General features: G+C 39.3%; 1 pseudogene; it reads left to right on the forward strand.

Moving 5' to 3' along the window:
- The first annotated feature begins 19,034 nt into the window (after positions 1-19,034).
- LOC123388004 lies at positions 19,035-19,534 on the forward strand (annotated as a pseudogene).
- The last annotated feature ends 487 nt before the right edge of the window (positions 19,535-20,021 follow it).

Below are 20,021 nucleotides of genomic sequence, written 5' to 3' on the forward strand. Positions count from 1 at the left end.
GAGTGTTCTTCGTCACATCCTTGCCAGCAGTGGGTGTTATCAGTCTTTTTAATTTTCATCAATTCAATCAGTGGTCAAAAAATGAGAATTCATTGGTTAATCAGCATTTCCTTGATGACCACTGAGATTTAAAAACTTTTTCATATGTTTATTCGTCATTTTAGATTTGCTCTTCTGTGAACTACCTGTTTACAACTTTTAAAATTTCTTGTACTGAAGTGTCTCCCGTTTGTTATAAGAGTTCTTTGCCAATTACAGATATTTATCTCTTGTACATCTTATAGAATGCATATTTTCACAGTGCCTCAATTGTCTTTTAATTTCATTTATGAAATTTTGTCCTATAACTTCATAATATAATCATATATGTCTTTTATAAAACTGCATTTTGACTTCCATTTCTTATTTATTTACTTATTTTATTTGACAGAGAGAGAGCAAGAGAAAGCATGAGTGGGAAAGAGAGGGAAAAACAGGTGCCCCGTAATCAGGGAGCCCCATGTGGGGCTCAAGCCCAGGACCCTGGGATCATGACCTGAGCCCAAGGCAGACACTCAATGGGCTGAGCCACCCAGGGGTCCCTTGATTTCTAGTTCTTGGTAAAGTATCTCCTTAATCTGCATGTTATTAATTTTCACCAAAGATTTTTTATTTTTTAAAAATCAGTTATTTGGGGGCGCCTGGGTGGCTCAGTGGGTTAAGTCTCTGCCTCCGGCTCAGGTCATGATCTCAGGGTCCTGGGATCGAGCCCCACATCGGGCTGTCTGCACGTCAGGCTGCCTGCTTCCTCCTCTCCCTATGCCTGCCTCTCTGCCTACTTGTGATCTCTCTCTTTGTCAAATAAATAAAAATAAAATATTTTTAAAAAATCAGGTATGTGTATTAAAAATTATTAAAAAAATAAATTAAGAAAAATCAGCTATTTGATGCAGCTGGTATTCATTTTTATGTATTATATAAAGTAAAAGGCATTTAGCAAATGCTGTCAGTCTCCTCCCTCCCCCCATTTTTTAAAAATTTTTTAATTTTTTATTTTTTATAAACCTATAATATATTTTTATCCCCAGGGGTACAGGTCTGTGAATCACCCGGTTTACACACTTCACAGCACTCACCAAAGCACATTCCCTCCCCAATGTCCATGACCCCACCCCCTTTCTCCCAACCTCCCTCCCCCCAGCAACCCTCAGTTTGTTTTGTGAGATTAAGAGTCACTATGGTTTGTCTCCCTCCCAATCCCATCTTGTTTCATTGATTCTTCTCCTACCCCCTTAAGCCCCCATGTTGCATCACTACTTCCTCATATCAGGGAGATCATATGATAGTTGTTTTTCTCCGCTTGACTTATTTTGCTAAGCATGATACGCTCTAGTTCCATCCACGAATGTTTATAGCAGCAACTTCCACAATAGCCAAACTATGGAAAGAACCTAGATGTCCATCAACAGACGAATGGATAAAAAAGATGTGGTATATATACACAATGGAATACTGTGCAGCCATCAAAGAAATGAAATCTTGCCATTTGCAACAATGTGGATGGAACTAGAGCGTATCATGCTTAGTGAAATAAGCCTCCCCCCATATTTTTTTTTAAAGATTTTATTTATTTATTTGACAGAGAGAAATCACAAGTAGATGGAGAGGCAGGCAGAGAGAGAAAGAGAGGGAAGCAGGCTCCCTGCCGAGCAGAGAGCCCGATGCGGGACTCGATCCCAGGAGCCTGAGATCATGACCTGAGCCGAAGGCAGCGGCTTAACCCACTGAGCCACCCAGGCGCCCCCATCCCCCCATATTTTTACAAACTTTCTGTGTGTCCTGGCAGATTACCAGTTGCCAAGGTCTAAAACTCTATGCGTGAAAGCTTTTGATCAGACGGACATTAGATCCGCACTCCTAGGTCCAAAGTGCTGGCAAATTAATATCAGGACCGTCATCACGCAGCAACCTTCCACCACCAATGACTCTCCAGAGTTGGTGTAGAAATACCCAGTTCCCTTGACCAGAACCAGCTACCTAATTGCAGGATGCGGTACAAAATGAAAATCTGAGGCCCAGGTTCAGGGTGTGAAAATCAGGAAGATAGATCCTAAATTCCTTATTTTTCAGCCTTTGTTCTTTATTAATAAACATCATTGAGATTATGTACATTTTCCTCTGAGTACAGGTTTGGCTATATTCTGTGGACTTTAGGGATTCACGTTCTTCTTTTTATCATTTTCAATGTTGTCTATAATCAGAAGCTTATTTAAGAGTGTATTTCTTAATTTTCAAGATTTAAATTTTTTATCTTTTTATTTTTATTTATTAGATTATGATCAGAAACATGGCTCAGAAATTAAGCAGCCTCTCGGTTCTGTCTCAGATCATGATCTTAGGGTCGTGAGATGGAGTCCCAGTTGGCCTCTGTGTTCAGCATGGAGTCTGCTTGAGATGCTGTCTCTCCCTCTCCCTCTGCCCCTTCCCACCCCCTTGCATACTCACATGTACTCTCTCTCTCAAATAAATAAATAACTCTTTAAAAAAATAGAAATATGGCATACAAAGTCCTGCATTATTAAATGCGTAAATGTTAAGGAACTAAATGAGAATGTGATTGGCCCTGAGTACACAGTAGGGTTCAATATGTGATTGTGATGAGATGGAAATAATAGAAGAAAGAAAATTCCTGTTTTGCATCACATCATCCTCAAAGCATTTTATATTTGAAACCCAGGTTGGGACTGATGCCTTGAAACCTACTGACAGATACCTGGAGGAATGATAGCATAATGCCTGCCTGGACATTAAAATTCTTTCTATGGTCACCATTACAGAGTTGTCTTTATTTATCATGCAGGCACTATGGAAATATAGTTTAACTTAGTGGAAAAGAGCTCAGGTTCCAAGATCAGAGTAACTGGCTTCAAATTCTGACCATGTCCTTACTAGGTATATGTAATTTCTCAATGATTTATTCAACCTATGTCTTAGTTTCCCTTTCTGAAATGCAGGGGTAACAACACTCAGTCCTTCATAAAGTTAAAATGAGAACATAGTGAAATAATATGTGTGTTAGTCAGAAATCTTTGAAGTCTAACTCAAGAAATAAAAAGTGGCCGACAAAATTGCTGATTTAAGGCACAAATGGATCTAAGCGTTCAGTAATGTCATCGGGTCCTATTTCCACCATTTGCCTCTGATTCTTTGTGCACTAACCTCATTTCTCCTACTGGAGAAGAGTTTTCCTCATCTACCTAGGGGATATAGCCACAGGAAACTATAGATTCAAATTATTACAAATTAAAAACCCAGTAAAAATAGAGATTATCTTCCTTCAAAAATCTTTATGTCAATCCCAGGGAAGAAATTTAATTTACCCTTCATGGATCAGATGTACACCTTTTAACAATCACTAACAAAATTAGATCCTGCTTAATATGCCAGTGCCTGTGTCTGAAAGGAGCAGGGGGAAGAACCACCTTGACCGTGAAAGGAGCACTTCCGCAAAGGAAAATTACCGAAAGAGGGAGGGCAAACAAAACAACAAAACAACAAAAAAGGATCTCTGTTACAATTTGTAAAACACTTAGCATAGTGGTTAGATATAGTATTAATTAATTCACGTCATCTCTCTTATCATGACCACATACTGAAGCTTCCTGATGATGTTGGATACCATGTAACACATGTGACCCTAGACTAAATTTTTTCTAGCACCAAATCTAACGTTGTTCCTTGCCCATGCCAACCTACCATTGGACTGGTTTTTAGCTGAGTCTCTTCCAAACAATTAAGCAACTGGGATGTCTAAAAGTAGGTGCACTGCATTTCAAACATTCCTATAGGTGATAAATTTTTATTGAAGTTTCTCATATGCACTCCCTTCATGAACTGCTTCATTAATATGAGGTTTAATTAAATTAAATTTAATTGAGTCATGCCTGGGTGGCTTAGTTAAGCATCTGCCTTTGACTCAGGTCATGATCCCAGGGTCCGGGATTGAGCCCCACTTTGGGCTCTCTGCTCAGCCAAGAGCCTTCTTCTCCCTCTCTCTCTGCCACTCTGCCTGCTTGTGCCCTCTCTCCCTTATAAATAAATAAATAAATAAAATCTCTCTCTCTCTCTCTCTCTATATATATATATATATATAAAATAATTCTTACTCCATATGCTCTTTCAGAACTTACCTCTCCCTCTTCAAGAAATGGGGTCTACATCTCATACTCCTGAGCCTAAGCAGGGCTTTGCAACAGAGATGGCACTAGGTAACTTCAGAAGTGATGTCATAAATCACAGGTCCAACCTTACTCCACCCAAATTTCAAAGTTCCATTCTTCAAAACATAGCATTAATAAAATTAAAAAACAAGACACAAACTGGAAAAAAATATTTGCAATACACATATTTGACAAAGGATATGAATCCAGAATATTCAGAGAACTCTTACAACTCAATAAGAAGACAATCAACTCAAAAATCAAGCAAAAGATTCAAAGGACACTACATAAAATAAGATATACAAATGGCCAATAAGCACATGAAGGCATACTTATAAAAGGAATATTGAATTATTCCATTCATATAAAATTCCTAGAATAAGCAAAACTGATTTATAATTTCAGGAAACAGAGGGGTGGTTGGCTAGGGCTAAAAGCTGCGAGGGCAACTGACTGCAGGGGGGTATGAGTAAACTTTTTCAAGAGGATGAGTATTTTCTCTATTTTGAATGCAAATAATTGTACACTTAAAAGTGGTGCTGCATTGTTCTATTGTTTTAAGTATATCTTAATAAATTTATTGAATTTTTCCATCATTAAAGTAGTTTAAAAGATAAATTTAGGGATTTGAAACTAAGGGTTGCCGGGGGGTGGGGGGTAGGGAGAGGGTGGTGGGGTTATGGACATTGGGGAGGGTATGTGCTATGGTGAGTGCCGTTAAGTGTGTAAACCTGGCGATTCACAGACCTGTACCCCTGGGGCTAATAATACATTATATGTTAATAAAAAATTAAAAATTATTTTTAAAAATTTAGGGATTTGATATTTAACTTTTACAACCTAATAATTGGGTGGCTCAGTTGGTTAAGCCTCTGCCTTCAGCTCAGGTCATGATCTCAGGGTCCTGGGATCAAGTGCAGCATGGGGTTCCCTGTTCAGCAGAGAATCTGCTTCTCTCCCTCTCCCCCCCCAACCTGCTCATGCACACTCACTCTCTCTCTCTTAAATAAATAAATAAAACCTTTTAAAAATAAATAAATAAAACTTAATAAACTGCTATAATGTTAACATACAGCATTTCCTACATATAAATGAAGTTTCAGAATATCTAAGGTCTTTTTTATTATAAAATCTGTATTTTCCCATAAAATGAAACAAAACAATTATCTATAAAGAAATAAAACACGTTAACTGTGTTCTTATATGTCCCCGATCCTTCTTTTATATAAAAACTTTGGCACATGACCTAAATAAGGAGTTGAGGAGACAGAAGCACTTTCTACACTGAGAGGTGAAACCTGTTTGCTGTCTCCCCGCCCCGACACTGATCTCAGAGTCATTGAAAGAACGATAGATGATTTTTCAGTAGGTTCATGCATCAAAAACTACTAGTACTACTTAAATTCTACTGTTTTCCCTCTTCTTCCACTTTCTCAGAGTCTTCCTACTAGTGCTAACTATGAGACAAGCTGGCCTACATCAAACTCAGAAGTTAGAGGGAAGGGTATGATGACTTAAGACCAGTAGTTTTGGAATAGATGATTATTTATATTAAATAGAAGACACTGAAAAATGGATATCATGAAACATGATTTTTAGTATTGGAAAGATCAGTGTATTACATTATAGTAATAATAATAATAATAATAACAATAGCTAACTCGAAAGCAGTACTTATGAGGAAGGCTTTAAGTAATTTATGCATATTAACTCATGCTAATTTTCACACTCACCATGGAAGGCAGGTACACCCTACGTATCCCTATTTACAGACAAGCAAATTGAGGTACAGAGAGATTAAGTAAGTTGCCCAAAGTTGTATGGCTAATAAACAGCATAGCTGGAATTTAAACCCAGATAGTGTGGCCCAAAGTCTGAGCCCTTAACCACTACTCTACATCGCCCCTCAGTGTTTATTGTGCCAGCATTTGACCGCTATTAAAAGCAAGGATCTAGATTCTGACTTGTGTGATTCTGACATAAGAGTTCTAGATTACTTTCCTGGCTCATTCCGTGTACATAATATGTATGAACAAATATACCTTAATCTATATCTACACACACACACATATCACATCAGTGACTTGAAAACATAGAAAGAAAGCAAGATAAAATATTATTGGTGATAGCCAATAACCACACAATTTACCCTAGAATTCATGCCACACATCCTAAAAGATCTCCTCCTTCTCTCCTCTTCTACAGCACTTTCTTTCTACCATGCTCATGGTACATCCCAGACACTGTATTTAGTAGTGTGGTTATTTGCATGTTTCTCTTAATGCCTCTACTCCAGTATAACCTGTGGCCACATCTAAGACATGTAACCTAGTTCATTGTCTTTCATATATCAGTTGCTAATAAGTGTTTGTTGATTTTTTTCCCTTCTGATATTCATAGACCCTGACCCCAGCCAAAAGCAAGAGTCAGACACCCAACTAACTAAGCCATCCAGGTGCCCCATTACTTATCGTCAGTTAATGAGAATCTCAGTATTTTCATTTAGGAAATGTGCCTTGATGGTTTTAAATAAAATAGAGAGAACAAAAGTCTTAGCATAGTACCAAGCATAAAATAAGGACATGATAAATGCATCCCTTCCACATCTAACCTCTTTGTCTTATCCCTCCAGGATAAGTATCACAGATTAAATGTAGGTGAAGAGTAAAATAATCTGAGTAAAAGAGACAGTATGAGTGCCACGTAGGAATAAAGACCAAATGTTGCATATCTTCCCATGATGGTTGTGAAACAGGAATCTGGAATTTCATGTGGAATTTCTTCACATTTCAATGTTGGTAAGGATGTCAAAACTGTGGAAACACTGTATTGCCAATATTGTGAGGTCAAACAAAACTCGCCTACTGTTTTTGACATCCAAAGGCCACAAGCTGGTATCCTTACTCATTGAAAAAGGCAAAAAATGCTTACACTTGCATCACAACCTGAATGTAGGTATGCATAAACAAATACATCTCTATATGAGCACAGCACTATACATCATATACTCTCTATATGAGCACAGCACACATTTCGTGGTGTGCACACAGCTCTTGGGTTGTATTGTCAGAAACCACCTGCCTCACTTATTTCCCTTTAAACTGATCATTTCCCAACATGATGGCATGAATTTACCTAATCCCAGCAGGGGAAATTATTATATTAATTCTCTCCACCATTTAGTTAGACAACAATTCTTGAACACAGGGTCGGAGTCATTCTGCCTTAACCATTCTCCTCTGTTTTTAACAACTGCCTTTTTGCCCAGATGGTCTGAGTCGTGGCCTTCTTCGATACACACATGCTTTGCCATTTCTTCAGGATCCTTTCTTAAGAGTGGAAGTCACAAGATAAGTGACAATTTTTTAAAGACTAATTAAGAGCCTTTCTGCATATGTCCTACTTAATTAACTTCTGTCAACCTTGATTATACTCCAATTATTTAAATTGCACTTTACTTATATTTATTCTGCTTGTGTGAATAATGTGAAATCACAGAAGACAACTATTGTTCTTGCTTTTCCAGTGAATGACTACTACATTGTAATAAAGGAATTATCAAAATAATATAAATGCTAACCCAGAGACCCTCTAATGTGAATATATTTCATACTGATGAACTCCTATAATTGCTGCGCATGTTTAAGGGCAGAAAGGTAATTTTTCTCTGGCACAATAGCTCCTGGCAACTGCTTTGGAATTTCTTAATATGAAGGTGACCAATGGGGAGGACAGCTTCTCTGTTCTGCTCTAGTGCTTCTCAAACTCTGGTGTGTTACCACTCATCTGCAGAGTTGCTGAGTGTTCAGACTCCCTGTCCCCCCACTGCACTCATGTGACCTTTATCCAGGGTGTCCCTTATCCTCTCTGATCCTCAGTATTCTCTTGTATAAAATGGGAATTATGTCTACATTCTAGGTATTTAAGAGTTTAATAATGAGCAAGGGCGAAATAGAGTTTCAGCATACTCCTCACCCAGTGAGTACCTTCCCCCTGGGAAACCTGCTATGGGTGGTCTGGAACTAAGCACATTTTGAGAAACTCTTCCCTTCTCTCTAGACTGTGATTCTCAGCCCTGGCTCTCCATCAGAATTACCTGTGCCACATTCCAAACTATTAATCTTTGAATTTCACTCCCAGAAATTCTACCACTGCATGTCTAGCAAGGACCCCAAACATTCTAGAAGTCTGAAAAAAAGGATTCCAGTAGCAGCCAGAGGAGAGAAACATTACTTCACTGTAGTCATCTCCAAATATTTTTATTCAGGTGCACAGTGGGGGGGAAAATTCAGCATGTGTCTGTAATAGATAGATATAAATAGATATCTGCTTATGAAATGTTAGCCAGTTTTACTGTATAATGTGTTATATGCTTAGAAAATATGCAAAGGCAATGTCCACAATAGCCAAACTATGGAAAGAACCTAGATGTCCATCAACAGATGAATGGATCAAGAAGATGTGGTATATATACACAATGGAATACTATGCAGCCATCAAAAGAAATGAAATCTTGCCATTTGCAACAACATGGATGGAACTAGAGCGTATCATGCTTAGCGAAATAAGTCAAGCAGAGAAAGACAACTATCATATGATCTCCCTGATATGAGGAAGTGGTGATGCAACATGGAGGCTTAAGTGGGTAGAAGAAGAATAAATGAAACAAGATGGGATTGGGAGGGAGACAAACCATAAGTGACTCTTAATCTCACAAAACAAACTGAGGGTTGCTGGGGGGAGGGGGTTTGGGAGAAGGGGGTGGGATTATGGACATTGGGGAGGGTATGTGCTTTGGTGAGTGCTGTGAAGTGTGTAAACCTGGTGATCCACAGACCTGTACCCCTGGGGATAAAAATATATGTTTATAAAAAAAAAAAAATATTGGCTTTACCCTAATAAGTAAATGTGTACATTGAAATGAGGGCTAATTTTGCAGTGTCTTACATTATTCAGGCAAAAGAAAATAATAATTGCCAAGTGGAAAAGGAAGACCAACGATGAGAGAAATATATGTCTTTTATGAACACATGACAAATGCCAAAATAAATGAATATCTTGATACAAAAAAAAAAAAAGAAAGAAAATATGCAAAGGCAAAAAATTTTAAATAAACAAAAAATACATTATATTTATTAATATCATCAAAGGTCTTTCATCATTCATTAAAAATTTTTTTCTTTTTTTTTTTGTTAAAAAAAATTTTAATAAGATTCCAGAAGTTTAGTTCTTAAATATTTGCTGACCATGAAGGCTTCATCATGCCACAATTTCATGGCATAATATATACTGTTTACCTCTCAGAATAGCTTAAAGCAAAATGTAACCCAGTATATAACCATGTCTCTGAAAATATACATCATTAGTGGTAGTAGATAATAAATTCATATTTCAAAGAGTCTTCTGGGTAATTCTAATCTTTTTTGCTGACTGCTTCCTGATTAGACTGTCAGTGTTTTACCTTGCAATGCAGCTGATGAAGAGCAGGGATGAGGAGTCAAAGATGTATTGACACAGACATTTCCTTTTCATCTGCCTGCATTTGTATTATCAGCATTACTTCTAATCAGCAAGGTTTTTTGCAGGAATCTTTCGAGGCCATTGTAGTGCTTACCAGGGGGTCTTCTTAAGGCTCTACTAAATGTTCATATTCCCGAACTATTACACTTCGCTTCAGGTCCATTCAGAAGGATGTAGGGTAGGAACCACAGCTTGCCAGAGAAGGGAACTAAGCATTCTTTTTCTGCCAGAGTCCTTGAACCGTTCTTGCGGCAGTGCAAAGGGTGGCCTCTGACCTCCCTATGTGACAGCTCAGAATCAAGATTGTGAAATTCTCCGCATTATCTCGTTTCAGAATCTGTCCTGACAGTCAATGTCTCTTGTAGCAATCTGTAGCCACAGATCTCGGGTTCCCACAGGGACATACTCAGCTCTAAGATCACCACTTAGCCAAAAGCTATAATGTCTCCTTTAGGAACATAGAGCTCCCCCGGTCAAGTCATAGCCTTTTACTCAGTCATTTTTGTCAATAAGCAATGTTTTCTAACAACCTATTTGACATACTACCTTTATCAAAACTCTAAGGGAAGTCCTGGGAAGCTAACAAAAGGAGAAGTTCTTACTCAGAAGGAGAAAGGGTTTGCTAACCCTGTATTCACACCATTGTGGTTATCCAATTGTGTGGTGGCTGGTTAAGTAAAAACCAAGAATTTCAGTTTTAGATTCACTTCACTGAGCACACAGCACATATCAAACTGCATTTTTTTTCCCTAAAAGCCAGTCAACATGGGAGGGTGCCTCTGCTATCTCTGTCTTGGGGATACTTACATCCAAATAGCACATGTACTTATACATGACATGGGAATATTTGAAGCATGGACAGGACTGAGGAAGGAGTGCTGTCATATTAAATCCTATATTTTCTTATTTTTTAATGGATTTTTAGAGCAGTTTTAGGTTCACAGCAAAATTGAGAGGAAGGTATAGAAATTTTCCATATACTCTCTACCCCCACAAATGTACAGCCTCCTTCTTTATCAGCATTCCACACCACAGTGGGACATTTGCTATAATTGATCAACCTACACTGACACATCAAAATCACCCAAAGTTCATAGTTTACACTAGGGTTCACACTTGGTGTTGTAAATGCTGTGAGTTTGGACAAATGTATAATGGTATGTATCCACCATTGTAATAAAAAAACAAGGGCCATGGAGAACATGTGCAACTCTTTGTTGTATGGGGTTTTGATGCACATTGTAGAACACTCAACTTCTTTGGCTCCAGCTTACCAAAACCAGTTGCATTCTCCCTCTATGGAATTATCAAAATATGGTGGATACTATTTTCCTATCATTTTGGATCTAAAAAAAATAAATAAATAGATGATGGGAGGGAGCAAGGATGGAAAGAAGGAAAGACTACTATTTTGTTTCTGACTCCATTGAGCTGCCTCTTCACACTCAGTAAGGAGCATCAGCCCTCCTCGGAGATACTGTTCTTAGCCCTACATGAGCTGAGCTCTTCTTACTCCGCCAGCCTCATACAGTCACCCTTCCCCTTATTCTCTGTGCCCTGTCTTCAGCGCACTTTTCTTTTAGTTCCTCTAGCCGGTGCTTGTCCAACTGTAATATACAAATGAATCATCTGGGGATTTCAGTTTTGCAGATTCTGAATGAGTCTGAGGAAAGGACCCAAGAGTTCCTGGTGGCGCTGATGCCACGGACGAGGACCACATTTTGAGTAGAAAGGCTCCAGGCCAGTGGTTCATACCCCTGCACTACATCAGAATGACCCGGAGAGCTTGTAAACCAGCTGACACCTGGGTCTACCTCCAGCAAGGCCATCCTATTTCTCTTCTGAAAACCTCCTCATATCCCCCTTCCTTCTTCTCTAAGGTACTTCACCCAACGACTCCCAGCCCACTGCTGCAAATCACAGTTAAAATGACACTTCTTCACAGGAGCCTGTCCAAGCTCTCAGCTTGAGTAAGACCACCATCTTGGGCTGTATGGACTGCTATAACAAAAATACCAGCGAGTACTCTAGATGGTTTGTAAACAGCAGAAATTTATTCCTCATAGTTCTGAATGCTGGGAAGTCTAAGACTGAGGAGCCAACAGACTTGGTATCTGGTGAGAGCCCACTTCCTTGTAACTTCACATGGTGGAAGGAGCAAGGCTGGGGTCTCTTTATGAGGGAAGTGTAAAGGCCCTGCCTCCAAATACCTTCACACTGGGCATCCTTAAGTTTCAATATATAAATCTGGGGGGACACATTTGTTCTAGAGCAGCCCCTGGTCACAGTCTCTTTTACCATCATAATCTTTACCTCATAATGTTCAGCAGCATTACAATTAAATAATGAAATGCATACATCTCTGTTTGCTTTCTGTCAAAATTCCTTTACATCAGGAATCATGTTTTTGTTTTTTATCTCCTGCTTTGTTTTTTATCTCCCCAGCACCTGAAAAGATTTGTTTTTTATCTCCCCAGCACCTGGCATTGTGCCCTACACATGTTAAGAACTGAATTAATATTTATTAAGTAAATGAATCAATCTTTTAAAATATATATCTTGGTGTAATGCCAAGCATACTAAAGAAATATGAACCCTACATTTCTAAACTATATACAAATATATTTCTTTAAATTTTAAATCACAAAGATGACACTGTTAACAATACTACTATATTAGTTAGAACTCATATATTAAGCACTTTTCTTGTCAGTCAATAGATGATGGGGGACACCTGTCTGGCTAAATTGGTAGAGCATGCGACTCGATCTCGGGGTTGTAAATTCAAGCCCCACCTTGGGTGTAGAGATTACCTGAAAAATAAAATCTTAATGGGGTCCCTGGGCGGCTCAGTGGGTGGAGCCTCTGCTTTTGGCTCACGTCATGATCTCAGGGTCCTGAGATGGAACCCTGCATCCAGCTCCCTGGTCAGCAGGGAACCTGCTTTCTCCCTCCTCTCTCTCTGCCTGCCTCTCTGTCTACGTGTGATCTCTCTCCCTCTGTCAAATAAATAAGTAAAATCTATTTTAAAAAATAAAATAAAATCTTAAAAAAAAAAAGATGATGGTAAAGAAGACAGCTAAAATCCCAGACCTAATAGTCTAGTAGAGTAGACGGATATATTTAAGGATCTGGGATTCCAACAAATCTCAAGAGACTAACATCAAGCATCTCCCTCCTCTCCATAGTAGAGATGAAACTGAACAGGACAGGTGCTGCACACTGATCTAAGCCAATTCATAAAAATAATTACATTCATTAAATTAAATAACCTCAAATGGATTAAATAAGGTGTTATGAAGATTATAATGAGGATCTTAAAGTTAGTCTAGGGAAAGTGGGAAGCTTCCCTGGGAAAACGCATTTAAATTGAGACCTAAGCAACAGTTAGCCAGGCAAAGGGTGAGAGGTAAGGAGATTTCCGAGGGAGGGAACACTATGTTGAAACACCTTATGACAGAAGGCTAAGGAAAAAGACTTGAGTGAACCGAGTCCAGTAGAGCTAGAGTAGATGTGTGAGATGAGGCTAGAGAAACAAACAGGAAACAGGTCATGCAGGAGCTTGTAGAAAATTCTGAACTTGATACTGAGTTCAATGCTAAGTCCCTGAGGAGTTTTAAGCAGGGGAATGATGTGTTCTGATGCAGGGCTGGAAGACATTCCTGGCTCCAGCAACTTCAGACACATCAGAATAAACCAGATAAACCTGTCCTTCTCCTAAGGATTATTATTTAATTCTTACTTATTTATTCTTCTGCAGCTTTCTGAACCATAAAATATCTCTGTCCTTTGTAAATTACTTGATGATTCATCCTGACCTTATAAACCTTGGCTGGAGGCATTCTGATGCTTATAGTCTTCATATTTTCCCAGAATCTAATCAAAAATCCATAATTCAATCTTTGATTGTTCTCAGTAAGGCATACTATCTTAAAATATTATTTTATCCATTTTGGTAGTAATATTTTAATCAAATATTAAAGTTGCAGGAGTTAAGATTACACAATTAGACTTCTATTTTAAAAGATATTTTTTAAAAATATCTTAGTGTCTGGGAAGCAATACGAATGACTATTAGGTTTGAGGAGAGAAAATTTGTTTATTAATAACAACACTAGAAATTTTATGGCATTTGAGGTGTTTTAGGTCATCAATGCTGTATATACCTTCCTCTCCATACATAGAACACGTACTTTGATTTAACCTGGATTTAGATGTAACCAATAAAGAAAACCTGTCTCTTAGCAGCACAATTCTTCCCAAGGAAGATTTTTTTTTAATTGAGATAATGCTTATTTAATGATTTGAATGAGTAGGAATAGGAGTGGTAAGTGTAAGACGCTCTGTCCAAGGAACATGCTTGTAGATGATGGGTAGTTCCTCCCTTGTTACATGTTTTGCACGAAACCAATGGTTTTAAATCCTATCAAGCCCCTTCTTGTGATAACTATTGGATAATATCTCCAGAAATAAAATTACTGGGAATTTCCTATATATACACATTTTAAGCAATTCAAGAACGTTCCCTAAAAGTCCTATAAATAGGGTTGCCAGATAAGGAGAGGAGCAATATTTAGGACACACTGACACACAAAAAAATAATCCATTGTTTATCTGAAATTTGACTGGTCTGCCTATGTTTGTATTAGCTAAACCTGACAACCATAATTTTAAAAGAAACAATAATATAATAGTTATCTGAATGTACAACCACTCAGCCTTGACTACACAAGGACGCATGAGAGTAAGATGCTGGCACATATGATGGAATCACTAGAAGTGATTGCAATAAATGCAGGCTGATATCAGTAGGCCATCAGAAGCCCCTACTTCTTTTGATTTGTACAGTAGTTGCACCACTACAAAATCTGGTGTATATTAAAACCATGCCAAACACAGATGCACACACACACTCCCATAGATTTCCCTTAATGGATAGTAGCAGTCTCGTTGAAGCTACTAATTAAAACCATACATACAGGAAGAATGAGGGAAGACTTTTTCTAGAACAAATTTAAAGAAATAATGTAATTGAATAATTTGAATTTGATCAATTTTCTTCTCTTGATACAGCATGAAACCACTGGTTGGCCTACAAAACCCATTTCTCTGTTTCTGAGAGCGTGGAGTAGAGGGGAAATAGGCTCTGAACATATATTTCCCCTCCCTCTTCTAGGTCCCAGAACCCATGGTGTGGGACAGGGAGGAAGGTTGAGGAGGCTGAGGTCATGGAAGACTACCTGTCAGTTTAGGGAGAGGTTCCCAACCTTGCTCTTGTTCTGCTGGGTGGTGCTGTAGGCCTTAGCTGATGTGGTGGTTGCTGCATAAAGACTGTGTGTGTTTTTTCTTGGACTAATGTAAAACTTCACTCTGGCCCTCTCCATAATGGATTAATCCCTTCTCTAGCCCACAGCCTAGAGCTCCTGCTTTTCTTGTAATCTCAAGGTTCCTTCATTGAAGTCCTCTTCCACTGCCTCCAAGGACTTTGAGAAAGTGGACGTTCTGGGCTACCACAGCCCCTCCCCTTCTTAGACACACTACAGTATGTCTTCTGGTTATTTGTAGAAGGATACTTACTCCCTTGGCCTCCCTATATCAGAAATCTCCAGATCTCAGTAGGCACTAGTCTCTAGGTTCATATCTCAAATCTCCAAGGATTAATGTCAAGCACTACCACTCTTCCACAGTGGGGGAGAGGCTAAAAATGACAAGTGGTACACATTGGTCTTAGCCAATTTGGATCTTCTTGGAAGATATCTATGGTTCCTGCAGTTAGATATAGGTAAGGACTGTGTCCTTCCCCTCAACTTTGGTACCACATGCCACACTATGATAAATTTGCTACCCATACTGGCAAGTATGTGGAAAGCTATTAAACAGTCTTACCCACCTATACCGTAAGCTTAATAAAATCCTAGCTTTCCATCCAACCATGCATGAAAGGTTCTCTTGAAGCAGATACAATGATGTTCAGTTAGCCAACTGGTCAAAGTCAGGTAACAAAACCTTCCTTTAGGAAACTGAACACCGTCTCCTGATTTCCTGGGAATCCTACATGTAGGGGGTTGTTCCAAATAGCATCAGCTTCCGAATTTCCTGAGTACTTATAGCCTGTTCATACAAGGGGAAAATGGCTGTACAATATTGCCAGTCTAGTCACACATCTTGAGCACCACTAATTTCACTAATGAAAAGTTTCTAATATTCATCTGCTAATTAACAAAGATAACTCAAGCCAGCGTGCCTTGAGAGAGGATTTCTGATTCCTTGATCATTCAGATGTTAACTAACCACTTTCAAATTGTGCACGCCCAATTAGGGGAACTTAAATATTAACCAAACACCCACAGAGTTAGTAGATTAAAACTAATTAATATGTATATATCAAGCTTTCTGTGATTATAGAATAATTAGACATTCTGGTTGACTTGGGAAGTTTATATACCTGTTGTCCAGAAATTATAGAGTGCCTCCTTCCACCCTCAAAAGTGTCCCAGTTTGGGCAAAACTTCATAATCACCATATAATATAAGCGAATTCTAAGAGTTCTCTCTTTGTACAACTCTGAAGACATTCAAGTTCTGCCTGCAGTTTCTACAGCTTGTTAACCATTCTGTGGATAACAAAATGCCAGACTCTCTGCTTGGAGGATACCCCCACCAAATATGAGTGACTCTTTGGGACATACCATCCCTTGTCTTTGCAGAGGAGAGATCATTGCCTCCCAAGAAGGGAAAATAAGCCACTCTTACTGAATGTTGTAAAAGGACATGCCCTCCATCTCCCTCATCCTCTTTTTGACTTTAAGATGGGAGATGTGAGGAAGGCAGATGGCTAGTGGTACTGCTAATTCTACACTGTCCCCTGGTTGTGAACCCAGCAGGCAAGAAACTGGCCCTAACTGCTGACACTCTTTGGGGAATATGCTGTACTTTCCATCTTTGGTCATTGACCTTGGACATCCCTGTTTTTAGCCAGCATTTTCACAGCTCCTGCTCTTTCTGTAAATTCTGGGATTACTCACAACTTTTTGATACTCTCCATGACTGCTGGAAAATAAAACTTGGATGCAAAAGGATCTGAGAGATCAAGAAAAGCCCCATTCCACATCCTGTTACACTTGCACAGACCCACAGTCCCAAAATTCAAGGTTAGACATTCCAACTTGACAGACTGTGTTCATTCCATTCCCAGCTTTCCGGTGGCTGTGCCCACAGAGGGAGGCACCGTGGGACAAGTGAGATGTCATACCTCTCAAAACCACTGTTCAGAAAGTGGATCTGAATCTACTTTGGTCTCACCTGTTGACTCAGTCCCTTCCCAGCTCTCTCCCTTTGAATGTCTATTCTGTTGGGGAGTGGTGGCAGTGGGGGTTGGGAAGGCAGATTCAAATAGGTGGCTGCAGTTTGGGCTTTAATTCCATATTTGAAGGTAACTGGGCACCTCACAAGGGGTCTCACCAACCCAACAACTGTCCTCTCTCAGCCTGAATTTTTTGCCATTTGCCAAGTATTGTACTTCTTCATTTGTTGTAGTTGTTTTGACCACTTCAGACCTAATTTTCACCCTGGGCACCCAATCCCTTAGAGTAGAACATTTGATGCCAACATGTTAGTGACAGAAGGGACCATACAGATTATATGTTTAACCCCTTCATTTAAGGATCACTGTTACAAAAAGACAAAAGAATCAGGATCTAGCATCAGAGAACTTGTGTTCAAATCCACATCCGCTATGGACAAACTCCATGATCTGGGGCACGGCAACAATCCATCTGAGTTTCTCCCTTTAGCAATGGGCAATACTTACCATATGAAATTGTTTAAAGATTAAGAGATAAAAATATCACAAAGTAATAAAGATAAATAAAACATAAATGTAAATATTGGCATAAAGGAATTACAGATGGTCCCTAACTTATGATTGTTTTGACTTACAATTTTTCAATTCGACAATGCTGTGAAAATGACAGTCTTTGGTAGAAATTGTACTTTAAATATTGAATGTTGATCTCTTCCCAGCCAGTGCTAATATGCAGTATGGTACTCTCTCCTGGTGCTGAGCAACAGGGTGAGCCAGGGCTCCCAGTGAGCCTGTGATCAGGAGGGTGAACAACGGATAGATATTTATTATACTATATTATAACCATGTTGTACCCAAACAACCATTCTGTTTTGCACTTTCAGTACAGCATTTAATAACTTACATAAGACTTTAAATGCTTTATTTTAAAAGAGGTTTTGTGTTAGATGATTTAGCCCAACTGTAGGCTAACATTAAGTGTTCTGAGCACATTTAAGGTAAGCCAGGCTAAGCTATGATGTTCAGTTTGTTAAGAGTATTAAATGCATTTTCTTCTTTTTTTTTTAATAAGGGTGTTTTTTTTTTAAGATTTTTATTTATTTATTCGACAGAGAGAAATCACAAGTAGTCGGAGAGGCAGGCAGAGAGAGAGAGAGAGGGAAGCAGGCTCCCTGCTGAGCAGAGAGCCCGATGCGGGACTCGATCCCAGGACCCTGAGATCATGACCTGAGCCAAAGGCAGCGGCTTAACCCACTGAGCCACCCAGGCGCCCCTAAATGCATTTTCTTATGGTATTCATGATAACTTACATTTTCAACTTATGTGGGTTTATTGGGACATAACCCTATGTTAAGTTGAGGAAGGTACATAAGTTGTCCAAAGTAACACACTACTTAGGGGGGATATCCAAGTCTTTTCACTCAGTAATGATAAACACATTGTTTGATTACTGACTGTTTTAGTCATTGTGCTAAGCCCTCAATATGCATATTTAATCTCATTTATTCTTAATATTATTATTAATATATAAGAAAGTAATCTTAGGGTGCTGTGGGCTCAATCAGTTAAGAATCCAATTCTTGTCTTTGGCTCAGGTCATGATCTCAGGGTGTTGTGAGATTGAGCCCCAGATTGGGCTCAATGCTGGGTATGGAACCTCCTTGAGATTCTATCTCTCCCTCCCCCTCGACCCCTCCTGCACTCACACACTCTTGCTCTTAAAAAAAAAAAAATTTAAATTCAAAAAAACAAAGAAACTAATATTAAATGGTTAATTATCAATGCCACATATATAGTAGGTAGCACAGACATAGTCAAATCAGTTTGTGTACTAGGAAAGCTGAGCTCTTCTAGCCAAGTTAGCAGACCTCAAATTTACATACCAAGAATCAAATTAGTTTCTCTTTGAGGAAGACACAGTTGCAGCTCCTGCTCCTGACTCACGGCTGTTCACTGCTCTTACCACTCTGCTCTCACCAAGGAGCAAGTCAGTCAGAAAGCCATGCCTCATCCATGATTTTTAAAGACACTGGGAAGACACCTGTGGAACCAGAGGTGGTAATCACTGAATTAGAATTTCTCTCACCAGCCGCATTAGAAAATCGTTGGAAAACATATGTGCTGACTTGATCAGAGGCACAAGGGAAAAGAATCTCATAGTGAAAGGACCACTTTGGATGCCTGCCAAGACTGTGAGAATCACTACAAGAAAAGCTCCTTGTGGTGAAGGTTCTAAGACTTGGGATCATTTTCAGATGAGGATCCACTAGTGACTCATTGGTTTGCACAGTCCTTCTGAGATTGTTAAGCAGATGACTTCCATCAGTATTGAGCCAGGAGTTGAGGTTGAAGTAACCACTGCAGACACTTATATGGACCTTCTTAATAAATTGATTATCAGTTGTTTAAAAAAAAAAAAACATCAGACATCTGAGCAAGACAGCAGAGGAGTAGAAGACTTAAATATCACCAGGTTCCAGGAGTTCAGCTGGATAGTTGTCAAACCATTCTGAACAACTACAAACTCAATAGGAGATTGAAGAGAAGAGCAGCAATTCTAGGAACAGAAAATCAGCGACTTTCTGGAAGGTAGGACATGTGGAGAAGTGAATCCAAGGCAATATATGGGAAGAGAGACTGTGGGGGTAGTGGCTGGCTCCCTGCAAGTGGTAGATCAACAGAGCACAAAATCAGAAGTTTTAGAAGTCTGCTCCACTGGGGGATGTGGCACCAGAGACTAAGTGGGCACCCCTCACGTAGTCTCAGGACCCAGGGTATCTGAGTGTGGCAGAGCTCCCAGGTATTGGAGTGGGGAAGCCGGCTGCAGAGATGGAGCCAAGGAGGGGGCTCTCAGCTCAGAGTTACCTTAAACTGTGATCTGAGGCACAATCAGGCCACTGGTCCTCAAGCAGGGACCCCACAAGCAGCAGATCCGGGGAGACACCCTCCTTCCTGCTCTGGGAGAAATGGCACAGGAGCACGTTGCAGGAATCTTCTGGG

Source organism: Mustela putorius, unplaced genomic scaffold, assembly GCF_011764305.1.
Source record: "Mustela putorius furo isolate JIRA1106 unplaced genomic scaffold, ASM1176430v1.1 tig00003869_pilon_pilon_pilon, whole genome shotgun sequence".
Lineage (NCBI taxonomy): Eukaryota > Metazoa > Chordata > Mammalia > Carnivora > Mustelidae > Mustela > Mustela putorius.